Source organism: Elaeis guineensis, unplaced genomic scaffold (assembly GCF_000442705.2).
Source record: "Elaeis guineensis isolate ETL-2024a unplaced genomic scaffold, EG11 Super_Scaffold_31900, whole genome shotgun sequence".
NCBI classification, from domain to species: domain Eukaryota; kingdom Viridiplantae; phylum Streptophyta; class Magnoliopsida; order Arecales; family Arecaceae; genus Elaeis; species Elaeis guineensis.
In genome coordinates, this window is record NW_027332420.1 from 1,202,350 (window position 1) to 1,211,197 (window position 8,848).

The 8,848-nt window shown below is 35.3% G+C and overlaps 1 pseudogene; it reads left to right on the forward strand.

The window, feature by feature from the left end:
- Window positions 1–2,516: 2,516 nt before the first annotated feature.
- Window positions 2,517–7,398, forward strand: LOC140854486 (protein FAR1-RELATED SEQUENCE 5-like; annotated as a pseudogene).
- The last annotated feature ends 1,450 nt before the right edge of the window (window positions 7,399–8,848 follow it).

Genomic DNA, 8,848 nt, shown 5'->3' on the forward strand with positions numbered 1-8,848 from the left:
ATATAAGAGTTGGTGTGGTGCTTGCAAGCCTTGGGAGGCCATGGGAGGAGTCAGAGTGTTGGCTTCGAGAGATTAGGATCAGGTTTGGATCCTAGGACTAGGACAGGAGTGATCCTAGGGTGGAGATAGTGCATACCTCTCCACAGGCTCGAAGTTCAGATGATGAGGACTTCGAGGGACTTGGTTGAGGCTTCGGATACCTGAGGACACAAGGTGGAGCAAGAAACTAGAGCCAAGGTTAAAGACTATAGAGGAATAGCACTTCAGGATATTGGGTCAACTCAGACTGAGATTGAGTCGATCAAGTCACAGAGGGCATGCCAAATAGAAGATAGCATCTCAAAAATTCTAGCACAGCATGTAGGTGAGTCAGCTCAATCTTAGTCTGAATCGACTCAGTCCTAGGTTAGTCGACTCAGTCTAAGACTGAGCCAGCTCAGTTGCATGGGTAGAGCTATACGAGATTTTTGCATGGGTCTAGGATCGAATTTTGATCCTAGGAATTTAAGATTTGGTTTGATAGGTCTTAAGGGGGGCTAACCAAGGATTTGGATTGGAGATCAAGTTCAAGGGATGATAGCATATAAGATATGGGTTCGGTGAGTACTTTCATATATTAATTTAGCCTAGAAACTTTTTTGGACTTGGATCATTGAACCTAGTGTATTGGTATATATACAGATCATTGTAATACCAAGATATATGAAATAAAATATAGAGCTTTTTCTCCTAAAATCCTAACTGCCATCTCTCTCTTTCTCTCTCTCATATTCTCATCCATGATCCAATCAGATTTTCACATTCTTCTTGTCTCTTTTAAGGTTTTCTAGATTAACACTTAGGTTCCATGCAAAATATTGGTCCACAGCTAGTATTGGAGAGGTAGTAGGTCCTTACAATTAGTATCAGAGCTAGATTGAGCATGGAGGAGGAAGAAGAGAAGATCAAGGAGTTGTCTGCAGTAGAGGATTAGCAGCAAGGTTTCAGATCTAGGGTTTCCTCTAAGATCTATAAGGAAGAGATCTGGGGGCTGCTGTCCATAATCTCCTATCAAGTATTTTTTGGATCCATCTTATGTGTTGTTGTGATTGGATTTGATCATGGAAAGTAGCGGGGTAAAAGTTGGATTTGATAAATTTGATGGGAAGGAGAGTTTCACCATGTGAAAGGTGAGGGTGGAGGATTTGTTGGTACAGATCGGATTGAATTCGACCTTAGAGGATAGGCCAGAGGGGATGGATGACAAACAATGGATGTCCTTAAAGAAAAGGACATGTGTCACGACTAGGGCTTATCTAGCGGATGAGGTTTTATATAGCGTGTTAGAAAAGAGATCATTCAAGGGTTTATGATCGAGATTATATATGTTGTACATGAAAAAAAATATGTGCAATAAGTTGATACTGAAGAAGCAACTGTACAGTCTTCGGATGTAGAAAGATGAGGATGTTGTCGGGCGTATTCAGCGGTTCGACCGAATGAGCATAAATTTGCTCAATATTAGGATGGAGCTTGAAGAGGAGGACAAAAGCTTGCTGCTATTATATTTGCTATTCGAGAGCTTCGATTTGTTGGTGATGATGCTACTGTATGGTAAGGAGATATTGGTGCATAAGAAAATTATTTCAGTGCTAAGGTCCAATGAGCAGCGAAAATGGATGACGAAGAGAAAGATCTTCTAGGAGGATCTAACGGTATTAGAGAGGCTCAGAAAAGAAAAGAAAAAGGGCAAGCAGGTGGGGTGGAGACAGTCTCAGAAGGATGACAACAAGGAGGCTAGAAAGTGCTACAAGTGCGATGTACCAGGGCATTTTAAGTGGGAGTGTTAGCTTAGGAAGAAGAGAGGAGAAAGGAATAGCTCGGATTCCATTGTTTCAGTCACTAAAAGTGAATAGTTGGATGAGCTCTTGATGGTTTCAGAGGAGCCCATGAGGTGTGATGTATTCAAGATGATTTCAAAGTGGTCCACGGAGTGCGGAGGGTTCGAAGGGACAGTGACGGTATTCGAGATGCAGTGCAGGTCCAGCAGGACAGTATTGGGTGGTTGGCCTTGGGGGACTCGTGTATAGAGTCAGCTTCTGCAGTATCAGGTGGACTTCAGATTTTATTGGAGCATCGGATGGAGGTGGCTTCACAGGTGGAGAGGATTTTAGCACATGTTCAGAGTAGGGAGGTGCGAGAGGAAGAGTGATATCCCAGCACTAGCATCAGGGTTGCATAGAGTCAAGTGGAGCGGAGTGTGTAGGTGGAGAGGTGTGGCTCTGAGGAGATTGTGTCAGGTGCATCAATTGTAGTGAGTGCCTATTTAGGAATGCTATGGTTTCTCCAGAGAAGTCCAAAACAATAATTGATGCGACTGTCAAGCAGAAGAGTGCCTATAATATACTCTAGGATGGTGCAAAAGAGTAAGCCAAGATCTTTAATGGTGGGGACGGTCATCCCAAAGGCCTCAAAGAGAGCTCAACAGCTGAAGAGGGTTGGCAGAGGCAAGGAGGTCTGCACAAGGGGCCGTCAGGATGCGCATCGATAGCGGGATCGTGCAGCAGGACATTGTCAGGTATGCCAAGGCTTGGGTACACCAAAATGAAGATTATAGGAGTTGGTGTGGTGCTCTCAGGTTTTGGAAGGCCATCAGAGGAGTCAGGATGTTGGCTCTAAGAGGCTAGAATTGGATTTGGGTCCTAGTGCTAGGACATAAGTGGTCCTAGGGTGGAGGCGGTGCATAGCTCTCCACAGACTTGAGGTTCAAATGATGAGGACTTTGAGGGGCTTGGTTGAGGCTCTAAACAGCTGGAGACATAAGATGGAGCAAGGAACCAGAGCCAGGGCTAAAGACTGTGGAAGAATAATAGATCAGGGCACTAAGTTGACTCAGACTGAGACTGGATCGATCAAGTTGCAGAGGATATGCCAAATAGAAAATATCTTGAGAATTTTGGTACAGCACACAGGTGAGTCAGCTTAATCTCAATCTGAGTTGACTCAGTCCTAGGTTAGTCAACTCAGTTTGAGACTAAACCAGCTCAGTTGCATAGGCAGAACTGCATGGGATTTTTTGCTTGGGTCTAGGATCAGATTTTGATCCTAGGGACTTAAGACCTAATTTGATAGGTCTTAAGGAGGGTAACCAAGGGTTTGGATTGGAGATCAAGTTCAAGGGATGAGAGCATGTGAGACATGGGCTCGATGAGTACTTTCATATATTCAATTAGCTTAGGGAGTGTTTTGGGCTCAGATCGTTGAACCCATTGTATTGGTATATATATTGATCATTGTAATACCAAGATAGATGGGATAAAACATAGAGCTTTTTCTCCTAAAATTCTAGCCACCATCTCTCTCTTTCTCTCTCTTACGTTCCCATCCATGATCTAATTAGATTTCCACATTCTTCTTATCTCTTCTCAAATTTTTTAGATTAACTCCTAGGTTCTGCGTAAGACATCGGTCTATAGCTAATATCAGAGAGATACTAGGTCTTTACATTGAATTACTGAGTGATACAATCAGAGTTTCTCAATTGTTAGATAGTGAATTGAGCAACAACAGTGCTTATAACTCATCATCTAGCATCATCTTCATAGTAGCCAATTGATTTACTGCATTCTTAAATCTAATCAGATGCTCGACATCTGAACTTTCCTCCTTATACTTCATATTCATAAGCTTTCTAATCATGAATACTTTATTTTGTGTGGTCTTCCATTTATAGAAGCTCTTCAGTTTCTTTTATAAACTATGGGTATTAATCTCCGTGACAACATGATGAAAACACTATCATCTTTCTATTATCTAATTAATCTAACTATCTTTCTATTTATTTTCTGTCATTCTTACTAAGTTTTCTCACTTGGTTTAGCACTATCCCATTCAATGAAATTATACAAATCTTTGTAGAATAATAAATCTTCTATATGGACCTTCCAAATTGAATAATTAGAAGATATAAGTTTAACCATACTTCTACATGTATGTTCTTCCATTTAATCAACATAAGAAAAATTCAATTAGTAAAAACTTTGCTCTGATACCACTTTATTAGAAAAAATTACAATCATGGACAACAATACTATAAACTTCTTTTTCCTCCTTATTCAATTGAATGGGATATCATAAAGTAATAATAGTCTCTACAATCTACTTAGCAAATTAATAAGTAAAAAATAATCAAGCAACCCATGAAAAGGATACCATAATTTTGATGTGAATCTTTCGCTATTTAGAATAATGAGATTACTACAGTTTTTCTTTAGATCAATTAGAGATTATATAAATATATATCATAAAGAATAAATCTTAGCTTCTATAATAAAATAATCATCATAAATAAAGTAGATTTCAATAAAAAATAGGATAGATCTCATCAAACATGTGAATGCTTGAAATAATTAATGAAGAAGGCTTTTTAAAGATCAAAATATTCAACTTGTAGCTCTCGATATAGAAATAACATACTGAAATTTTATCATAATCGAGATATGATCAGCCATCTGATCATCTGATAAAATAATATATTTTTTTCTATATTTTTTCTTCTTCTTTTGTGCCGCCATCTCTTTTCTCGCACTTCGTATAATGCTTTCACGTGCTGCCTAAAAGCTACTAGTTTCACATACACAAGAAAGACTTTGTTGTCCATATTCAATAGGCCCAACCAATAGAGTCCTATTTGGACTCTTCTTTTGTTTTTCTTTTTATTTTAAAGAGATATCATCCCACATGAGGAGGGATTGCCCAATAGTTCAAAATGCTACATTTGTTATCCGATAGAATTATATTATAATAGTGCCACATTTATTATTTGATTTTGAAATATCCATTTTTTGTACCATAGTAATTTATTTTTTTAATTGAAATGAAGTTATAATATTTGTAGTTATCACTATAGTGATAAAGAGCTCTCATCATACCCCTTAAAAGTATTGAAGATGATATATTTTTTTTCTAGTGATAGAGATGCTATTTATATTGATAGTGATGGAGAAGCGGAAGCTATATATTCTTGTAGAGATCATGTAGATAACTTGAGAAGTCTTCTAATATTATTTTAAGATGCGAGGTGGGAAATGAAGATTTATTGGGACAGATTGTTATAGTGAAGTAGAGGCTACAAATTATATTATGACTATGATCATCGCTTGGATTTTAGTGTTTGAAATGAAAGTAATATTACTTTCTTAAAATAAATAAAATTAGACAGAAGGATTATTATTGCTCAAAGCAATGACTGAAGGATAACACTTTATCTAATGATATAAATTATACTATGCCTGATATTAGAATTGATTGTAAAGTAATGGTTCATTTTACAGTTGATGAGCAAGGGCAATGGAAGATAACTAGATTGGTTTTCGAACACAATCATGAGTTAGCTTGACTTGAATAGAGGTATTTATTGAGGTCCACATGGGTTCTAACTTTTGAAAAAGCTAATATAAATTCAATGGTGAATGCAGGGATCCAAACAATCAATGCCTACTCTTATATGGATGAAGAGGGTGGTGAAGTTGAAAATGTGGGATTTACAAAACATGATTGTTATAATTATATTAATATTTAGAAAATGATGTTAATTAAGTCTAGAGACTCTCAAAGTCTCATAAGTCATTTAAAACATATGGCAAATCAAGATGGCATATTTTATTGGGATGTATAGGTTGATCAGGATGATAGAATTGCTAACTTTTTTTGGAGGGATGGAAGATCTAGAATTGACTATGATTACTTTAGAGATGTTATAATTTTTGATACTACTTATCAAACAAACAGATATAACTTAATTTATGCACCATTTATGGAGGTTAATCATAATTAGCAAAACATCATATTTGGTAGTGCTTTCATTAGATGAAATCACAATATCCTTCATATGGTTGTTTAAGACATTCTTAGAGTCAATGAGTGATTGCTCTCCAAAAATTATTTTCATTGATTAGGATCAAGCAATAACAAAAGCAATTGAGGAGGTATTTCTAACTACATGCCATCGTCTTTGTTTATGGCAAATCCAGAAGAATGCATCGTCTCATTTTGGAAGCGTTAATTCTAGTAACTCTTTCCTACAATTGTTTAACAAATATTTGCAAAGATGTTAATCAGAAGAGGAATTTGAAGAAACATGGGTTTGGATGCATTCTAAGTATGATGCTCAAGATCACAAGTGGCTTAATAGACTACATAAGCTTTATATTTTCATTGATTAGGATCAAGCAATGACAAAAGCAATTGAGGAGGTATTTCTAACTACATGCCATCGTCTTTGTTTATGGCATATCCACAAGAATGCACAATCTCATTTGGGAAGCCTTAATTCTAGTAACTCTTTCCTACAATTGTTTAACAAATATTTGCAAAGATGTTAATCAAAAGAGGAATTTGAAGAAACATGGGCTAGGATGCATTCTAAGTATGATGCTCAAGATCACAAGTGGCTTAATAGACTACATAAGCTTTATCATAAATAGTGCACAGCTCTTAATAAAGATACTTTTGATTATGGTATTAAATCATCTCAAAAAAGTGAGGGTACAAACAATGTGTTAAATGGCATAAGTAATAAATCAATATCTCTCACAAAATTTATACTTGTCTTTGAAAAGTTAGTTAAAGGCTGGCATAGAAATGAATCTGAAAAGGATTTTTGTTGTGCTCAAAGTGCCCCCACATGAGCAATCAAACAAAGAAAGATTTTGATGTATACATCTAAAGTTTATACACACAAAATTTATAAACTTTTTGAGGAGTTTCTTGAAGGATGTGGTGCAACATCATGCCATGAAATTTCATATGATGATAATATTTTTTGCTTTGAGTTGATGATGCATAGGAGGGGTGAAAAAATTCAGCAAGTGCAATTTAATATATGTACCATAAAAGTTACATGTACATGTAAGAAGTTTGAGACAATGGGAATATTGTGCTCACATGCTTTAAAAGTACTCAACCAAAAGAATATGAATGAAATTCCACAAAGTTATATCTTGAAATGGTGGATGAAGGATGCTAGGGCAAGAGTGTATAGTTTGAAGCAAGATGAGCCATCACAATAGTCCATTGAGACAGAACTGATTTATCACATCGTGCAATGAGATATTCTTATAATTTGATAATGATGAACTAAGGGCATGAAAAATCAAAAAGAATTCTTTGGGATTCTTTTGAGATGAGCAAAAAAAATTTAGAAGCTTCTTCAATAGATGGAGTTTAGATGGATATTCTTATGTAAGGGATAAAGAAGCCAGAGAGGATGGTGATGGTACTCATGAGGATGATAAGAATCCATTGTTAGATCCTCCACATGTGAAGCTGAAAGGAGTTTCAAATGATAGACTTAAAGGCCATTTTGAGAAGCATAAGAAAAGTTCAACCCAAGGCCAAACAAATAATAATTTATCTTAATATCTTTTTACTTATTAGCAATTAATCTTTAGATATTCTTTTACTATTTAAATAGTTTGTTACTAATAGAGCATACTTTGATGGTATAGGAAAAGAGAAGTAGCTATTGAATATTTTTTATATATCCAAAAATTTACTGCTCAACCAAGTATCAAGTTAGATGCGCCAATAACACATATCTAACTGCTCATCCAATTGCTGTATCAAATTTTCATTTGTCGAATCAGGTACATATTTTTTTATCTATTTTTTTAGAATCATAATAAAATTAAAATAGTATTATGCATGTAGGTATATCCAAATAATTTCTATCCATCAAATTATTTGTCTTGGATGTATCATTACCCATCACAACTTCCAACACAAGTGCCTTCACAGGTAAATTATCAAAAAAAAGAGAGAAAATGATAGAGTTATTGATTTATCAAAATTTAGTATATTTAAATTATTTGACATGATGTTAGTAAATCTTAGAGCTCTCATGTATCTCTACAATTGGATGCTACAACTCTTGCACCAAGTGTTCCTTTTGAAGTCATGCGACAAGGGTTTCTTAATCGATCACAGGTATGAAATTCTTTAATTAATCTTTTTATAATCTTTTATTATTTTTTAAGTATACATATTGTTGAATAATGTCACATCATTTGGTGTAGAAGTCATCTAACATTTGGAGACCTCCAATGTAGTAACAAATATACTTTTATAGCTATGTTGTGGCTATAGAGATTTTTGATGATTTATTTTAATATAGTGGTGGTTGGCTATGTCATTGTGATGTTGTAACTTGGTATATGACAATGTAATACACTATATGACACTTGTAATTTTGTGGTGGTTAATTCCTTTTTGTAATATGATATTTATAAGTTTGGACTAAAATTTATGAAATTTGTGACGCTTGTAATATGGTTGGTTCACTATTCAACTATGCTAGAATTTTATCATCCTTGATGGTCTATTTTATTTCTAGTTTGTTCTTTATTCATTGATCTACTTTCTATCGTGGAAGCTGCAGTCTCATGAGATGCATAGTGCTGATTTTTGACAATTCTACTTTAGTGTCCATATGCTCTCTATTACATTATCTTAGTACTATACTTCTCAACATCTTGCAATCCTATTTTTACTATGCCCTGATTGGCATGCATAGAGTTCCTGTCAGCATTTATGTTCAAACTAATTGTTTTGTGCAACAGTAAAATTATCTACAGAATGATTATCCCTTTGATCTAGCATTTGCTATGGCTGAATTGGCAAGGCACTGTGTAGAGCGTGAGACTACATCCCGCCCAATGATGACTGAGGTCTTTATCCCTGGGAGCAATTTATAATTCTACTTTGGATTGGGATCCATCAGTCTTTACAAACTTTGGCAATCAAATAGTAAAATTACAACAATTGACAAATATGCAACCAAACAAACAGTAAAATTAGAATAATTGATAAT